We start from the raw sequence: 17,384 nt of genomic DNA on the forward strand, positions 1-17,384 counted from the left end.
GGGGGTATTTTAATTATTTCGGCAGGTCCCAGGGTGTTTGGGGGAGATGATGAGGATGTTACCTTTTGAGATAAAAACTAAGAAATACAGGACTAAAGAATCCTTTTTTTTTAAGAAATCTGGGTTTTAGACATTTAATTTAAAGCAAGGGAGTTCTGAGTTCCTGAGAAGGTTTTTGTTTGCAAGAAGCAACATTGTTGGGTCTGTTATTGTACCAATGGGGGAGATGGTTGTCTATAAAGGAGGGATGAAGACTAAATGTGTCCAATGAGGATGGGATTCGAAATCCATGCGTGCAGAGCACAATGGATTAGCAGTCCATCACCTTAACCACTCGGCCACCTCATCAGAGCTGCTGAAAGATGAACAGGAGGAGAAATCTAAGGCCAGCAGAGATAGGGACAATAAGGAGTTTTGAAACACTAAGTGGACGCAGGGGCTGAATGAGCTCCCCCCTCACATCTAGTGAGGAGCTGGGGGAAAGACTTCAGGAACAGACCGTGTTTGCACAGACACACCTACTCTGCCTAGGTATGCAGCATGATGGGGCCACTTTCCCAAGATGACCAGTTTTGGCTGGTGGTGGGTTACAAATCACTTTAGGATTGAGTGGAATGAAATGTTGTTATCCTTCCTGCATGAGTGAAGGGCAGCAGAACATACCTAGTCGGTCCTGATGGAGGGGTAGGTGGGTGAGGAATAGCTTTTATTGGACTGCAAAGAAGCAATTGAGGACGTCACCCTAAACCAGTGGTCCCCAAACATTTCACACTGTGCCCTCTTAGCCATGGCCAAGGCCCCCCAGAAGCTGCGGTCGAGAACCAGGGCTGGGAGTGGGGCTGTGGCTTGCTGGGGAGAGGGGTGCAGACACAGGTAAGGGGGTCGCGGCTGGGCCGGGGGCTCAGGCTGAGGGTGGGGTGGGTGAAGAGCTGGGACAGAGTGGGGCTGAGTGTTGCTCCCTCCTTGCCCTCCATGGGGGCTGGCTCAACCCTGAGGTGCCCCCATGAACATTCCTCTGAGCCCCCCTAGGAGGCATGCCCCACATTTTGGGAATCACTCCCCTAAACTGACCCCTAGTCACTAAGCAGGGGCTGGTGATGCCAAAGCCCAGGGACAGGGAGCTTTGCCAGAGTGGAGCCTGCAGGTCACATGCTGGGGGGCTGACACAGGCTCCGTGCTCTGGAACAGCTCTGAACCAAACCCAGGCAGAGCCCTCATCAGTGTGACACCGCCCAGGGGACGCTCTCACTGGGGGAAACCTCCTTGCCTTCAGCACCTACTGGGACTGACCTTGGACCTTTCAGCCCCCCTGTTCCATGCCAGGAGCTTCCTGTAGTGAGTCACCTTAGCAGGACACCGGGGAAAGCCTCACCCCCCCGCCCGCAAAGGAGTCCTGCACCCCCAACTTACACAATCACCAGTGACTCTCAGCCAGTGCTGTACAACAGAAGGTTCATTAGGGGTCTGGAATCCAGCCTGGGAAAGTTCTGTGTTTGCACAGGAAGCAGGAAGATTCAGCAACGTCCATCTTGGGGAGACCCCGAACTCAGAGCCTGGGCTCTCCCGTCGAGTCCCCAACCCAGCAGACTCCTTGCTCCCAACAGCCCGACTCAGCCAGGCCCTTTCCCCTCTTCTGTCCTTTGTTCTGTTTCCCTGGCAACCTGCTCACCTGGCCTCCACCTCATTCTTTGTTCTCCGACTCCTCCCAGCCAGCTGGTGTCTTGCAGCAGGTGCGCCCCGCCAGCGGTTGCTAGGAGACAGAATTTGTGGCCATTGTCTGGGCCCAGGCAGCTGGACAGCAGCCACACCTGCCTTTTGGGGGTCTCCGCAGAGTAAACACCCTTGTCCCAGCACCGAGATCAGTGGTCCCAAAACTTTTTGAGGGTCAGGCCCCCCCTTACCCTTGTCCGTGCCCCCATGAGCCACACCTGGGAATGGGGCCACAGCTGTGGGGGAAGGGATGCAGACAGGGGTAAGGGGGCTGAGGCAGGGGCCAGAGCTGGGGCTGGGGGCAGAGACCGGCAGCAGAGCCACAGGTGTAGGGCTGGGAGTGGAGCCCTGGGAGCCAGGCCAGCAGCTGGGGCTACAGCCGGGAGCGGAGCTGGATGGTGCTCCCTCCCCACACACTCTGGGGGCTGGCCTGGGCCCCAGCTCCATTCCCCTGAGTGTTACTTCATTCCACCTGGCGGGATGCACCCTGCGTTTTGGACCTCTGATGTAGATAATCATGCAACAAATAGGGGAAACTGAGGCATGCACAATATGCAAAACATTCCGAAAATTCCCACTTCGTCACAGGGGTGTCAGTGGGGTCTGAGCTGGGCAGCAGCACAGGGAGAGTGGGGAGGTTTCCCTTTGGAAAAATTAAACTGCAAAACAGCCCCCTGTGTTCCCACAAAAGTGTCTCATTCATCCCTTATCCCCCTCCCCATGAAAATCTCCACCCCTGCCCTGGCCCACAGAGACCCCCTCACTCCAATGCAGATTTTTAACTTTTCTTACTTTTCCTTGGCCTTGTGCCAACATTGTTCCCATCAAAATCATCAAAGGCTTTTACAATGAGAAAGAGAAAACAAACTAAATCAAACCCAAAGAAACCGCTATCGACCTCCCCACCACACACAGTTTGGGTCTGAATTTTTCTATTGAAATGTTGAGACAATAAGACTCTCACTGCTATTGTCCAGAAACAAACCTAAGCCCCCCATGCAGTACCTGGGGCATCTGTGTCTGACCCATCAAGGCTTCAGCTCCTTTGGGGAGATTTCCAGCTGCCCAGTCCTGCTACTATTCCAGGGGAGCAAATCCTGGCTCCTGTCAGCATTTATCTCAGCCCCGTTCTGTGCATCACAGGTTTCTCTGGGAAAGGGCAGTGAATGGTTCTAGGGTCCAGCGATCCTCATTCAAATCACGCTAGAACCTGAGACTCCTTCCCCTTCCCCAGGCTGTGGGCGGGGAGGCATTTCACAGAGCTCTCAGGGCCATAGCACGTGGCTAAGGAGAGAGAAAAAGCCTCATACCCCCCTCTGCTCTGGGTGCTGGGTTTAGTCCTGAAGCCTCTGCCCCCCACCTAGTGCCTATGGCTCATCCCTGACCCTTGCTGCTGCTCCTTGCTATAGACTGTGAGAGGAGCGGAGGCAGCGCAGGAGCCGTCTGGGGACACAGATCCAAGGCTTTGGGGAGACACATTGTCTGAGACATCAGAGCGCTGCAAACCCTGCAGCCACCCCCTCAATCCGGGGCCTGTTCCAGCCCTGAGTCTGGGCTACCGCGATCCCTCCCACAGAGCAGGGCGCCCACAGATAACAGCCTGGAAATAGGCATGTGACACTAACTCCTGCTCTCCCTGACAGGGCCTCCCCTAGACCAAGTGGCGTCCCAGGCAAGAAGTGTCTTCAGTGCCCCTCCACCCCCGCTCCATATGTTAAACCATTGAATACCTTGTTTTTTGTTGCATTTGTAGCTCATCGCATGATTTTGATGCACAATTTGATGCATGATTTTCTCTGTCATATAAAATACATTTTCATGCTAGGATGTGTAAACCTGTATTTATTCATGCCATATATAAGCAAATAAAAACAATCATTTCCTTTAAGCATATAGAAACTTTTTTAATTTTGACAGTAACTGAACTGTGCTAACATCTAGCAATGGAACTGTCACCAGCACAGGGTGGGCCGGTATTAAATAGTGTTACAGGAGTAGGCAGCGTTAGGATGTTAACCCTAGTGCTTTAGTTCAAAGGTCGCTTTTCTCGCCTTTCCCCTCCTGAACTAAAGCAGTGGAGAGATCCAAACGCTAGTTGATGACATTTCCAAGTGCTAAAATAGCAAGTGATGTCTGTCTTGCATTGGCCATTGTTGACTGGTGAGATGTTTATTGAGAATAAGTTTCAAGGTGAGAAGCGGCAGCCCAAAAAGGCCCCCTGCAGGTGCTGAAGTAGCTCAGTTGGGAGAGCATTAGACTGAACATCTAAAGATCTCTGGTTCAATCCCAGGCTTCAACAGCTTCTTTCTGCAGCAGTGGGCTGTTTATTGGAAACACAGCAGTACCTTTACCCAATTCAAGTCCCTTGTTTTGGGCTCCTCTGCAGGAAAAGGCAGCATTGGCTTCTGCACCTATTTGGCCCACCTCAGCTTTCTTTCTTCTCTTGCTCTTTCTCAGCAAGGGGAAGAAAAAGCAGCTCTCCCTCAAGCTGGAGTCACAAGGGTGATGTAAGGACACCTTCCTGAGCCCCAGCTCCAGTCCTCTGCTCTTCCAGCTGACCCACTGAAGAGCTGCCGCCATGTTCTCCAGGTTCACCTCTCCATGTGTGCCAGGGTGAGCACCACCAAAGTGCATGGAATTAGAGGGCAGGGCAGGGGAGCGCACTCTGATGGAGTTTCTGTAGTGTAGCGGTTCTCATGGTAACCTGACATGCAAAAGGGCCTCAGCCCAAAACCAGGCAGAAACATGCTGGTTTCCTTTTCCCAGCTCCCCATGCTGTCCAGCAAGGCGCTCCTCCTTCTGCCACTGGCCTGTCCCTGGGATAACCCCAACCCCGCACGATGGAGGGTGGTGACATCAGTGGACAAAGTACCTTGGCGTCAGCCTGGGGAAGCTAGAGGAGTTACACCAGTCACCTTTCGAATGCTTGTGGCTTGGCCTCCTCTGCCCTGGGAGGTTGGCCTGCGGAGGCCGGCTCCTCTGCGTTACTTGCCAAAGGAGGGAGTGAGGCGGGAATGGGGCAAAAGAGGAAAGTCGAGCTGAGGAAGGCAGGGCAGAAGCTCAGCGCCTCAGTGCGGCTAAGTGGGGTTAGTAGAGTGTCACCAGTCGTTCTGCAAAGCCTGGGGAGGTGCGGTTGGCTGCTGGGAGGTAGAATCCTGTGCCTGCCTCTTGGCTTCCCAGGGATGGCTACTTGCAGCCCAGGAGAAGGACAGTTCTGGGTGAAAGGAAAAGGAGCAATGGTGAGTCCTAGTGGGCGGCTTTCTGGCAAGATGGTTTTCCGGTTTAGGCTTGGGAGGAGCCTGCGAGCTGTGGGTGGAGTTGTTCCAGTGAGAACCGCTGCTCTTGTCTCGCAGACCTGGGGGCGCCAGTGACAGCTTGAGGGGGCAGGTGCTGGCTTGAGTGACTGGGATATAGGGAGCCCCAGCCTGCCCCCCCGGGGCCAAGTCCACTGTTTGTCTCCTGCGTTGTGACATCCAGATTTAAATCTGCCCAGCATGTGCTGTGGCTCATGTATTAAGCCTTCCTGGCAGGCCTGGTTGTCCCCAAAGTAACTCAGCTGGGAGTGTATTAGATTGAAGAGCTGAAGGTTTCTGGTTTGATGCCAGGCTTTAGCACCCCCCTCACCCTGAGCGTGTCATGCTGGGCTTTCTTCTGGGTGTGCAGCTGTGCCTTCAACTCACCAGTTTTCCTAATTTCAGAGGCAAGACTTGCAGAGGGCTTGTGGGGTCATGTGCCCCACCTGGGTTAGTTATCACCTGCTACATCATCTGGTGCTGCCAGCGCAGCAAGCAGGTGCCTGGGGCAGCCAACGGAAAGGGGAGGCACGTCCGGCTCTTCAGCGGCAATTTGGCCCACTCAGTCCCTCTCAAAGGGAAGAACTTGCTGCCAAAAATGGCAGAGCTGCCATCGATTGTGGATTTTTTTTTTTTAATTTTTTTGCCGCTTGGGGCAGGAAAAACACTGGAACTGGCCCTGCTCCATGGAAGACAAGTTGTTAAATCCCAGATGAGTGGAGTTATATCAGTTCTCAGCCTGAGTCCTTGGGTCTTAATCCTGAAGCTATGTCGGGTTCCTCCAGTGGGGGTGTGGAGCAGCCGTTCGTTTTCCTGTTCGCACTCCTCTGCGGTGTGAAAATCGGGGAGGGGAGGCAGAAGCCCCACTTCCCTCCTGAAATGACGCCCAGTGGGGGAAGCCAGGACAACAGGGTGGGGCGGCAAGTGGTGGCCAGACTCTCACCGCCAGGGTCTAGCCTAGCTCAGGGTCCAGCTCAACTTCCTCCCTGCGCCACTGGCCCCCAGTCCCCTTCCACCACCAGGTCAACCTGGGCACTAGGGCAGGAACAGGGTGAGGCAGCAAGTCAAGCTGAGCAAGGCAGGCAAAAGCGAGTCTTGTCTTCATGGGCCGCTCCCAATGACGTCCTTTTTGTGTGCAACTGCTGCAAAAACATCCCTGACAGAGAAGCAACAGGCCAAAATATGCCTCCGAAGCTGCCAAAATAGCTCAGTTGGGAGAGGGTTAGACTAAAGATCTACAAGTCCCTAGTTCAATCCCAGACTCTAGCAGGCCCTTTCATTCTTCTTCGTGCAGTGGTGGATTCATTTTCTGGGAGCACAGAGGTGCCTGCACCCAAGGTGAGTCCCTGAGCTTGGGCTCTGCAGTAGGAAAAGATACTGTGGGCTGCTGGCCTGACCTTTAACAATGAGGGACAGGAGCTGTCTCTCCTACATGAGTAATTGGTGGACCCAATATGGCAGGAAGAGAGCAAGGCAGGGTGGCCCTCAGGAATGGTGCCAGAGGGCTGCTGGGCAGTGACAGGCAGGTATAGGGGATGAAAACTCTTCTGTGCAGCTGAGTGAGGGCAGTACCAGGGAAGGGGCATCTGTGAAAGTGGCTGTGTGGAAGGTGGAAGGGATTTGGGGGCCCAGGAGGAGGCACTTGATGTTCAGTGCCCTGGAGCAGCTGGGCTTGGACATGGTGGGTGTTTAGGAAATGCACATACATGACTCTAGGGTAGCTTGATGGGCAGAGGGTGATTGGAGGAAGGGCCCTTCCCTCTGGTCCTCTGGGCCAGGGAAGAATGATGGGGTTGGAGTCTTGTTCTTCACATTCGCAGTGCGAGTACAGAAGGTGGTGGAGCTCCGACCAGGGAGGGCATTACTGGTGGCTTTGTGCTCCATGGCACTGGTTATGGCTATATTAGTGTGTATGGTCCCCAGTTAAGGCATGAAAGGAAAGTTCTATGAAGGAACTGGCTCCCTTCCTCTGGACCGCACGGTGTTTGGTGTCAGGGGGGATTTCAATTGTTGCACCGGCCTGAGGACTGCTGGTCCTGTTTTCCCGACCGTCAGAGGAAACTCTTCTATGATGAGCACTACCTGGCACAGGTCTGTAGTGAGGTCGGCTTAGAGGACGTGTTTCTCCACAGTGGAACCAGTGGAGGGCGGGCGGTAGCCTCCTATTCCTCTGACTCGAGCTCACACCAGCCGCAGAGGGGATACACCTTTCTGCGGGGACAGGCCAGGAGTCGCATTGACCGGATTTCCGTGAAGGAGAGCACGTCGACAGCGCAGTGCAGGGTGGAGCCAATGGACAGTTCGGATCACACAGCTCTCACCGTGTGCTCAATGTGGGCAATTCCCTGACCCAGGGCAGAGGATATTGGAAGCTGAACATCCAGAGCTTGCAAGATAAAGGAGCAGGGGGGCGAGGCCTGGTGGTGTTGGCAGAGTGGTAAAGCATCAGAGGATCCTATGGCAAACAGGGGGATTGGTGGGAGTCGGTGAGGGAGGAGTTGGCAGCTTTGTTCCGGCGGTCAGGGAAACAGTGCAACATTAAAGAAACCAAAGGTGCCAAGTCCTGCAGCATCAGCTGTGGAATTTCCACAAGAGCATCCAGGCAGGGGAGCCGGTCAGCCTGTGACTGAACGACCGGATCAAGCGACAGCTGCCCGAGTTCCGGGAGATGAGGCTGCAGCTCGCTGATTTGAGAGGGAGCACTGAGTGAAGGGAGGGGCGGCCTCCCCTGACATTTTTGCGGCTTGCAGGGACTCAGGGCAGGACCTGTGGATCCGGTGGAGCGGGACCACAGTGGATGGAGGAGGAGAGAGAGTCCCTCGAGGGAAGCCGCTGGTGGGAAGCAATAAGTGCAGAGTGCAAACCAGCCAAGAGTCACAGGGGTCTAGAAAATGAAATAGCAGCAGGTCCCATGGTGTAATGGGCAGCACTCAGGACTTTGAATCCTGGAATCTGAGTTCAAATCTCAGTGGGACCTCCTGGAGATATGTGATTTTGCTGCAAAGCCCTGGAGCTCAATGTGCTTGGTTACCCTCTCTCAGGGTGAACTAGAGTGAGTTTTTTCCCCTCCTGCTGGGTGACTGATGCCCACATAGCGGCTGGTTCAATGGGCTGGCCGCTATAGGTTGGGGTCCTAGAACTTAACAGTCTGGCTAGAGAGTCCTGTGGGTTCACCATATGGTTGTTTCTCGCTGCTTCACCTGATGCCCACAACTTTGGTCCCTGTAGCTGCCACACTTTTCCTCTTGCCCACATGGCATTTAAAGGAAGGAGGGCCAGGGCCAGGCTTCATAGTCAGGGCTAGGCAGGAGGGAGAAAGAGTCCCAGGCTGGAGCCCAGCACCTCTCCGCCTCTGGGCACTTGGAGCAGAGGTGGCTGGTGCTGACAGCTCCAAGGGAAGGCTTAAAAGCCACAGAGCAACCAAGAGCAGGGCAAGAGGAGGGGAGAACCATGCCTATGCGTGGCCAGCAGCATCCACAGAGACACCCAGCCAGGCTGCTCCCTGCTCCTTGGCATGCCGAACCCCCACTGAAGGCCATCCACAGACCAGCATTCGTTCTGCAGCCAGCATCACAAGGTGGTTGGAAAGCAGGTGGGGCCTCTGATCATTCCCACTCAATGGGCTCCTTTTGGCAGTGGAGCAGGAGATATTTCCCCCAAGAGGCTTTTTCCCAGCTGCTGAGAAGCACAGAAGTACCCAGTCTTTGCTCTTGCGGTGAAAGGGGTTAATACATTTAGGCGGCCTGGCTAGCTCAGCTGGCAGCACCTCTGGCTCCTACTCTAAAGGCTGAAGTTACAATTCCCTGTTTGGGTGCTTGGGGCTCCTCTTCAACAATACAACACACAATCTGCTTAAGCCCCTACCCAGTAACCTGGGGAAACTAACCCTGGCCACTGGGTGCCTCTAAGAGGCGATACTTTCCCCACTCACACGCACTGAGTGTAGAAAAGAAACTTTAATAAAAAGGAGGAAAATCACCTTGTATTAACTTGGGAAAACACCACAATCAGGATTCATAACACAACACTATGAGCAAAACACCCACCCACAGTGCGCTGGGCAGTGGCCTTTTGCCTCAGGCTCTTAAATCCAGACACCAGAAGCTCTGTGGATATGCCCCTCCCTTCACTGCACCTCACCCACAGCTGCTGTCCTGGGTCAGTGAAAACCCAGAGTTCACCTCTCACCTCCCGGGGGGAAAGGCCCTGTCTCCCTCCGCTGTCTGGCCACATTGCCGGCCCCTTGCCGTTCCACCCTGTCACCGCTCTGCTGGCCACCCTCTCTGCTCTGGGACGTCTTGTGGTCCCACCAGGAGCAGAACAGGCTCCCTAAAAGTAGCGGCCACCAGAGCCCAAAGAGTAGCCCCACCCTTTCCACTTGAGACCACGCCCCTGCCCCACCCCTTCTCCCCAAGGCCCCGCTCCTATGCTGCCTCTTCCCCCAAGACCCCACTTCCTGCTCACTGCTCTCTGCCCCCTCCCCACCCTCACGGTCATTACAAAGTGGCAAGGCAGAGCCCTCCCATTTTTTAAAGCCCTGGGGTGTTGTTCCCCCCTGTTCAGGCACCCCTGGGGCCCTGCACTTCACACAGCTCTCCCTGATTTCAGCTGTTAGTGAGGGAGCCTCACTGCTAGCGCAGACTGGGCAGTTTCTTGCATGAGAGACACTGTCCCAAAGCAGGACTAATGCTTAGAGCTGGTTATCAGTGATTTCAGATCTGTTGGTCTGCAGCAAGACTCTCCATTGAGTCTTAACCAGCTCTGTTATTACACAGGGAAGAACAAAAGGGTCAAATGGGGCCTGGAACCCTTAAGAAGAATCCACCCCACCGAGTACAACACTTGTCGCTACCTGCTCTCAGCCCCACTGAGAATGTTTTGGGGTCACCCCTCGCTTGTATCAACCTAGGGAACTGGGAGAATATCAACCTAGGGGGGTCTCGGAAAGGTTAACTAACAGGTGCTCCAATGGTGCAATTGGTTAGCGCACAGTACTTATAGGGCAGTGCTGAGAGGAGTTATGCTGAGGTTGTGAGTTCAAACCTCACCTAGAGCACTGATTTTCATTAACCAAGTGACACCACCCCCTCATTTGGCCCTGTGGAATGTAGAATTCCAGCCCAGAGACACTGAGGAGAGGAGGAGTCAAAAATGCCCATTCACTTATTGCCTCCTCTCCAGGTCAGAATCTACAATCCTTTCTCCTGCCCCCAGCCCCTGTGCCAGGATCCCTCAAGCAGAGCCTGGAGTCCTGCCCCTGGCGTCTGTACTATTGACACAGACTAAGTGACAGGGACAAAACACACAAATCCCGCCTGGTGCAAGGAGCCAGGTTTGCTCTTCAAATTCTGCCGTTGGTACATTTCCAGGCCTGGGAATGTCCCACAACAGCATTGAATGGGAAGCTGCCTGCAGAACAGTTACACTGCACAGAGCTCCTGCGGAGGAGGGGTGGGAATTAGTAACATTTTGAGGGTCGTTTGGGAAATGAGCCTTTGAGGACAAGGTTTGTCTCAGTTCATATTTCGCCTTCAGGTGTTATGTTGAGGGATCTTTAGTGTATTTTTGTGAGGTTAATAACTATCTCCTCAACTTTATTTCCTCAATTTAAAAATTGGTGTCACTTGATTTTTGCATCTCCCTGTGAAACTACAACTGAAACGTGCGGCTTTCTACAGGGGGTCATGATGTTAAAGTTGGGGAATTCAGTCTCTGTACTTCTCGGGGGAGTGTTGCTTTTTTACAGCTGCCTCACTGCCAGGCACACGGGGCTGTTAGCTGCACCCACGGTCCTTGCCAGGGGCCCCTGCTGAACCGTGGGCAGCTGCACTGCAGTGCTGGGATGACTCTGCAGGGGGAGAAGCTGCTGTGGAGCAATGTAGGGCAGGTGCAGGAAGGAGATGGGGTCAGTATTCACATTCTGACCTGCACAATTTTCCAAATTTGGGAAAAGATTAATAGATTCATAGACTTAAGGTCAGAAGGGATCATTATGATCATCTAGTCTGATCTCCTGCACAATGCAGGCCACAGAATCTCACCCATCCACTCCTGTAACAAACCCCAACCTATGTCTGTGTTATTGAAGTCCTCAAATTGTGGCTTAAAGACCTCAAGGTGCAGGGAATCCTCCAGCAAGTGACCCGAGCCCCATGCCGCAGAGGAAGTCGAATGTCCGAGAACAATTCTAGGGGAAGGTGAACGCAGAGCAATGACACTGGAGATGCCCAGACCTCCAATAGGGGCAATGTGGAAATTAATAATGGGAAGATCATTTGTGAAATTAGTCGTCACTGACAAGATTTGTCTCTGTTCCTATTTCACGCTATGGTGTTAGTTAGAGGAATCAGGACAGATTTTTCCCTATATTAATTAAACACTTAATTTTATTTAATCAAGCCAAAAACTTAGTATCACTTATTTTTTCCCTGTCCTAGCAAGAATGAAATGAATTTTGTGACTTTCTGGAAAGTGCAGCGAGATTAAATGTGGGAAATTCAGTCTCTGTGTTTGTGAGCTGATGTTTTCCTCTCACAGGTCAGTGCCTGCACTGAAATACCAAGAGGGATCTAAGGGCTGGTGTACGCTGGGCACTGAACTGGCAAAGTGATGTCTCCCAGGGTGTGACCCCCCCACAAACCCATATAGTTAAGGTGACCTAAGCCCGGGTTAGACAGTGCTAAAGAAAAGGAAGAATTGTTCTGTCCATGTAGCTATTACAGGGATGGGAAACCCCTCCAGTCACTGTCTACTCCAAAGTGCTATAGCAGTGCCACAGCAGCGTTTTAAGTGTAGACAGAGTGAAACTAGATTTATCTCCAGTTCACACTATGGATGCTCAGGCACTAAGACTACAATAATAACAACAACAACAGCGCAGCACTTGCATAGTTGCCAAGATTGGAACCTGCGCAGAGAAACCCCAATGGATTTCTAGCCCATCGCCTTAACCACTCGGCTACAACTACTTAACACACACCCATTTCACTGCATGATGATTTTGTTCTCACTGAATTGTCACTTCAAATTGTTTGCTCAGACCAGCTTCCCCAGCACACTCACGGCTGCGCATCAGTGTAAGTGTGTCCTGGGCTGAACAGCGAGAATTCCTGCCCATTTCCCTTCCGGCTGGAGCAGGATGAGAGTGTGTTTGTGTGAACGACATTGCTGTAGATTGTTGTTCATTCCCCACTCTGACAATTCAGACAGTCCCTTTCCCATTCAAATCTCCAGCATATCGTTCCAATAGCAGGGGGCAGGATTTCTCTGGGGCACTGAAATTTTTCAGAGGGCTGGTGCGTGAACTCAGCCTTGCATTCCACCCTTGATGTTTCATGGACTAACAACAGCAGCAGAAAGAAAGAGCGGAGCCAATATCTCCCTGGCAGGGATGCAGGTGCCACGTCCCCTCTGTCTGACCGTCGCCATTGCAGGAGAAAAAGGTTCACTGGCATTGAATGCCCTGGCTCAGACCAGAGACAAAGGGAGGTTTTGCTGTTTATGGATCTGTGCAAAGGAAATTTTGTCTCTGTGTGAAACTGAGGTCAGAAATGAAACATCCACATGGTGGCCCAATGCTCTATGGAATGTGGGTGAAGGACTCGGGCTGAGAAATGATTTAACAGGGGTTTGTTTCAATTTATTGCCCTGATTAAAATCTATGGCTAAAAGGCAGCCACTGTTGTTAGTACTTGTACCTGTGTAGGGACACCCCAGTGGGTGTCAAGTCCATTGTCTTCACCAGGGGCAGTCGATTATTTTATCAAGGTACAAATTTCTTGGTCAAGGCCTAGGCTCCAGAGAAAACAATACACTGCTGATAAGAAGAAGTACATCAAAAGATTTTGCAGCCACCGTGGGCATAACTATGATGTGTCGTGTTTCACTCTTTATACCTGGCACCACCTCCTTTCCCTTTAGCCTTGTGGTTGACCAAGGGCAAAGCTGAACATCTCCTCAGACACCAGGGAGTGTTTATGTCCATTCCTGCGAGCTACACAGGGGTTTGATGTTGCTGCTTTCAGTCCTCTGGCTCTGCCGGGATAAGGAACAATTCAGGCTGTCACTGAACTGAAGGAGGAAGATCAGTTTTTGACAGGCAGAGGGACGCCTCCTCTTAAAGGTGTTTGTCTGGCTGGCAGTCCTGGTTCCCAGGTCTCGCCCGTGGGGCTCCAGCAGTTTTGGGACCAGGTCACTCCCTTGGCCCCACCTGCTGCCCCCAGGTGCTCCCCCCAAGGGCCCCGTCAGTGCTGCGGAGCTGAGCAGTGTCTGCCTGCTCGCTCCAGTGGCTGCCGGCCCCTCCCCATGGCAGGGCAGGGCGGGGCTGTGCCTCCGCGCGCTGCCCCTGCCTGATCACCCCTGTGGCCAATGGGACGCTGTGGGGGTGATGCCTGGGGGCAGCAGCATGCGGACGCTCCCCAGCCTGCCCCACCTTGGAGCCCCAGGTAAGCGCCACACTCCTGACCCCTTCCTGAGCCTGCACCCCCCCCTCCTCATATACTCACTCCCAGCCCCAAACTCCCTCCCAGAGCCTGCATCCCCTCCACACACTCCTGCCCCAACTCCCTCCCAGACCCTGCACCCCTCCTGCACCCCAATCCTCAGCCCCAACCCAGGGCCTGAACCCTAGACCTCCTCCCCCCACCCAAACTCCCTCCCAGAGCCTTAGGCAGGTGGGGGGTGGAGTTTTGGGGGATGGGTTCTGGGCAGTATGAGTGACATTATTGGCCCACTGGGAGGACTGGCCCTGGCCCTAAGGGAAATTGTGGTTGAGTCCCTGCTTTAAGGGATTGGAGCATCGCTGGAGAGACTGACGGGCAGGGAGCTGGGGAGCTGTGTGTGCCCCAAGGAGAGTTGTTGTTGTGCTCTGGTGACACAGAGCGGGGGTGGGGAGTTTGTAAACTGTGGTGTTTGTACAGAGATAAAGTTTACTAACCCCCAGGTTAAAAACTGCTTCTGCTCTCAGCTGTACATGACACTCTCTGTTGAGCGTATAGATCAGTGGGTGAATGTTTCCCTGCAGGGTAATGGGATCTAATCCAAGTAATTCCCTTTAAAAACTTTTTTGAATGAAAATCGATTTCCAGACCCATCTCCAGTATGTTCAGGAGTTCGCTGAAGGGGGGCAGGGGGCTTGAAATGAATTTAAACACTCAGCATTTTCCTGTGCAAATGAATAAAGACCTAGCAGAGCTGTCCAGCAGCTGAAATCAGTTCCAGTCCTCGGCGTCTCTAAGGCCTGGTCTACACTAGGCGTTTAAATCGGTTTTAGGAGCTTAAAACCGATTTAACGCCAAAACCGTCCACACTAGGAGGCACCTTATATCGATTTTAATGGCTCTTTAAACCGGTTTCTGTACTCCTCCCTAACGAGAGGAGTAACGCCAGTATCGGTATTAACATATCGGATTAGGGTTAGTGTGGACGCTGATCGACGGTATTGGCCTCCGGGAGCTATCCCAAAGTGCACCACTGACCGCTCTGGACCGCAATCTGAACTCGGATGCAGTGGTCAGGTAAACAGGAAAAGCCCCGCGAACTTTTGAATATTTCCTGTTTGCCCAGCGTGGAGCTCCGATCAGCACGGGTGGCGATGCAGTCCGAAATCAAACTAAAAAAAGAGCTCCCGCATGGACCATGCGGATGTGATCGCTGTAAGGGCAGGCAAATCCGTTCTATCAGCGCTCCGTTACAGAAGATGAAATTCAGAATCCTTTTTTAAAAATCTCCAGACAGACGCCATAGCAGGGACTCAGCGCACTGCAGCGTGACAAGTGTAACGGAAAGCCAAAGAATCAAATGGACGCTCATGGACTGGAGGACTGAAGCTATCCCACAGTTCCTGCAGCCTCTGAAAATTATTTGCATTCTTGGCTGAGCTCCAAATGCTTCTAGGGTCAAACACAGTGTCCGCGGGTCATGGCATAGCTTGGCAATCTACTCACCCACCCCCCACCCACCCCCAGAAGCGAAAGGTAAAACAATCCTCTGACTCTTTTACATGTCACCCTATCTTTACTGAATGCTGCAGTGAGACGGTTTTGTGCAGCAGTCAACACCAACATCCTTGCTCCCCCCCCCCCGCCATGGGCGGCTGATGGTACAATATGATGGAAATCCATCCTCATCATCAGCATCAGCTGATCATGCAAAAAGCTGGAAATCCATCCTCATGATCAGCTTCAGCTGATGGTACAAAAGGACTGGTAACCGTCCTCGTCATCAGCCTATTGGCCCTAATTTTTTGTGGTGGATGGATGGTGCAATATGGCTGGTAACCATCCTCATCATAGCAACAGGGGGCTGAGCTCCATCAGCCCCCACCCTTCATGTGTAAAGAAAAGATTCAGTTGCCCCTGGACTAGCAGTGGGATGCTGGGCTTCTCTCCTACACACTGCTTAATGTCCTGTCTGGACTATCATAGCAGCTGGAGGCTGCCTTCCACTCATTTCTCACTAACAAGTCAGTGTGTCTTATTCCTGCATTCTTTATTAATTCATCACACAAGTGGGGGGACAATGCTACGGTAGCCAAGAAAGGCTGGGGGAAGAACGGAATCAACAGGTGGGGTTGTTACAGGAGCACCCCCTGTGAATAGCATACAGCTAATTTCTGCGGGCTCTGACACAGAGCAGGTGGTTCTCTAGCACACTTGCCTATATTAGGCAGCACAGATTCTATTTTTAGATACCAAAAAGGAGGGATTGACTCAGGGAGTCATTCCCAATTTTTGCTTTTGCGCCCCTGGCTGATCAGCCAGGGGCACTTATGACAGCAGCCAATGGTACAAAACGATGGAAGGTGCAATATGGCTAGCAACCACTCTTGGCTTTTGCACCCCTGGCTGATTGACCAGGGGAACTAGCAGCAAATGGTACAAAAGGACTGGTAGCCATGATCATCCTCAGTTCCAATTTATGGAAGGGTTTGGATGGTGCAATATGGCTAGTAACCATCTCTGCTGTCATGCAAAAGCAAAAGCATGCTTCTGTGTAGCGCTGCTGAATCGCCTCTGTGAGCGGCATCTAGTACACATACGGTGAGAGTCACAAACGGCAAAACAAGCTCCATGGTTGCCATGCTATGGCATCTGCCAGGGCAATCCAGGGAAAAAAGGCGTCTGCCGTTGCTTTCCCAGACGAAGGAGTGACTGACGACATTTACCCAGAACCACCCGCGACAATGATTTTTGCCCCATCAGGCACTGGGATCTCAACCCGGAAGTTCCAAGGGGCGGGAGGCTGCGGGAACTATGGGATAGCTAGGTATAGCTACCCACAGTGCAACGCTCCAGAAATCGACGCTAGCCTCGGACCATGGACGCACACCACCGATTTAATGTGTTTAGTGTGGCCGCGCGCACTCGATTTTATAAAATCTGTTTTACAAAACCGGTTTATGCAAATTCGGAATAGACCCGTAGTGTAGACGTACCCTAAGAGGGACACTCGGTAGCTGAGGCATGTGGGACACCTCTGTGGTGAGAACAGGTGAAAAAATGATGGATTCAGTGAAAGCTGAGACCATAGGAGGGGAAGGTGAACGGTGACACCACACAGGGTCATAACACTCAGAGATGGGGCTTCACTGTCACTGCCCCTGTGTTTTCCATTATTTCTATCCTAAGGAACACACCCTCCCCCCCCATGCACTGTCACACTCAACCTTCTCCCCTTGAGTCCCATCCCACCCCTCCCCCTCTCCCCCCCACACGCCATGGGACACAGCCTCTCAGTGACTCACCCCGATGGGGGCTTGTCTCTGCATCTCCCCAGCAGGGGAGCAGAGAGACGAAAGGGCCACAGGAGACCAATGGAGCTAGGCAGGGATAGAAAAGACTTCCCCTCCCTTTTCTTCTCTTCTCTTCCCTTCCCAAGAGTCCCGTTAATCTCACCCATGAGATATTCCAGCACCGGGTGGTCTCGAAGCACCAACCTTCCCCTGAGCAATGGAAGGGGGAACCAGCTCTATCACATGGAAGGAGGCTCCCCACCTCTGCTGCTGCCATCCTGCAGCCTTTAATATGGATTTGTTTTAGCTAATGCACCCCCCCACACACACACACTCTGCTAATCCATCCATGAAACATGGAGACAAATTCTTGAAAGCAGGGTCCAGTGGTGCAATGGGTTAGTGCCCAGTACTTACAGAGCAGTGTTGAGTGGAGTTATGCTGAGCTTGTGAGTTCAAACCTCACCTACAGCACTAGTTTCCTTTAAGCAAATGGCTTCTGCCAATCATTTTGCCCTGCAGAAAATACAATTGCAGCTCAGAAGACACCAAGGTCCCCTTGCTTCACAGAGAGCAGGGCAGATTCCACAGATCTACCAGGCTCTGCTCTCCACCAGCCGCCTGTGTCAGGAGGGGTCGAGCCGAGCCCA

At 52.8% G+C, this 17,384-nt stretch overlaps 2 non-coding genes across 2 annotated transcripts; one reads left to right on the top strand and one right to left on the bottom strand.

The window, feature by feature from the left end:
* Window positions 1–265: 265 nt before the first annotated feature.
* Window positions 266–348, bottom strand: TRNAS-GCU. The gene has a single exon. It is a non-coding gene; the product is annotated as a tRNA-Ser (tRNA).
* A 7,560-nt stretch (window positions 349–7,908) lies between these two features.
* On the top strand, window positions 7,909–7,980 carry TRNAQ-UUG. The gene has a single exon. It is a non-coding gene; the product is annotated as a tRNA-Gln (tRNA).
* Window positions 7,981–17,384: the final 9,404 nt, after the last annotated feature.

This window comes from Mauremys reevesii, unplaced genomic scaffold (assembly GCF_016161935.1).
Source record: "Mauremys reevesii isolate NIE-2019 unplaced genomic scaffold, ASM1616193v1 Contig71, whole genome shotgun sequence".
NCBI lineage: Eukaryota > Metazoa > Chordata > Testudines > Geoemydidae > Mauremys > Mauremys reevesii.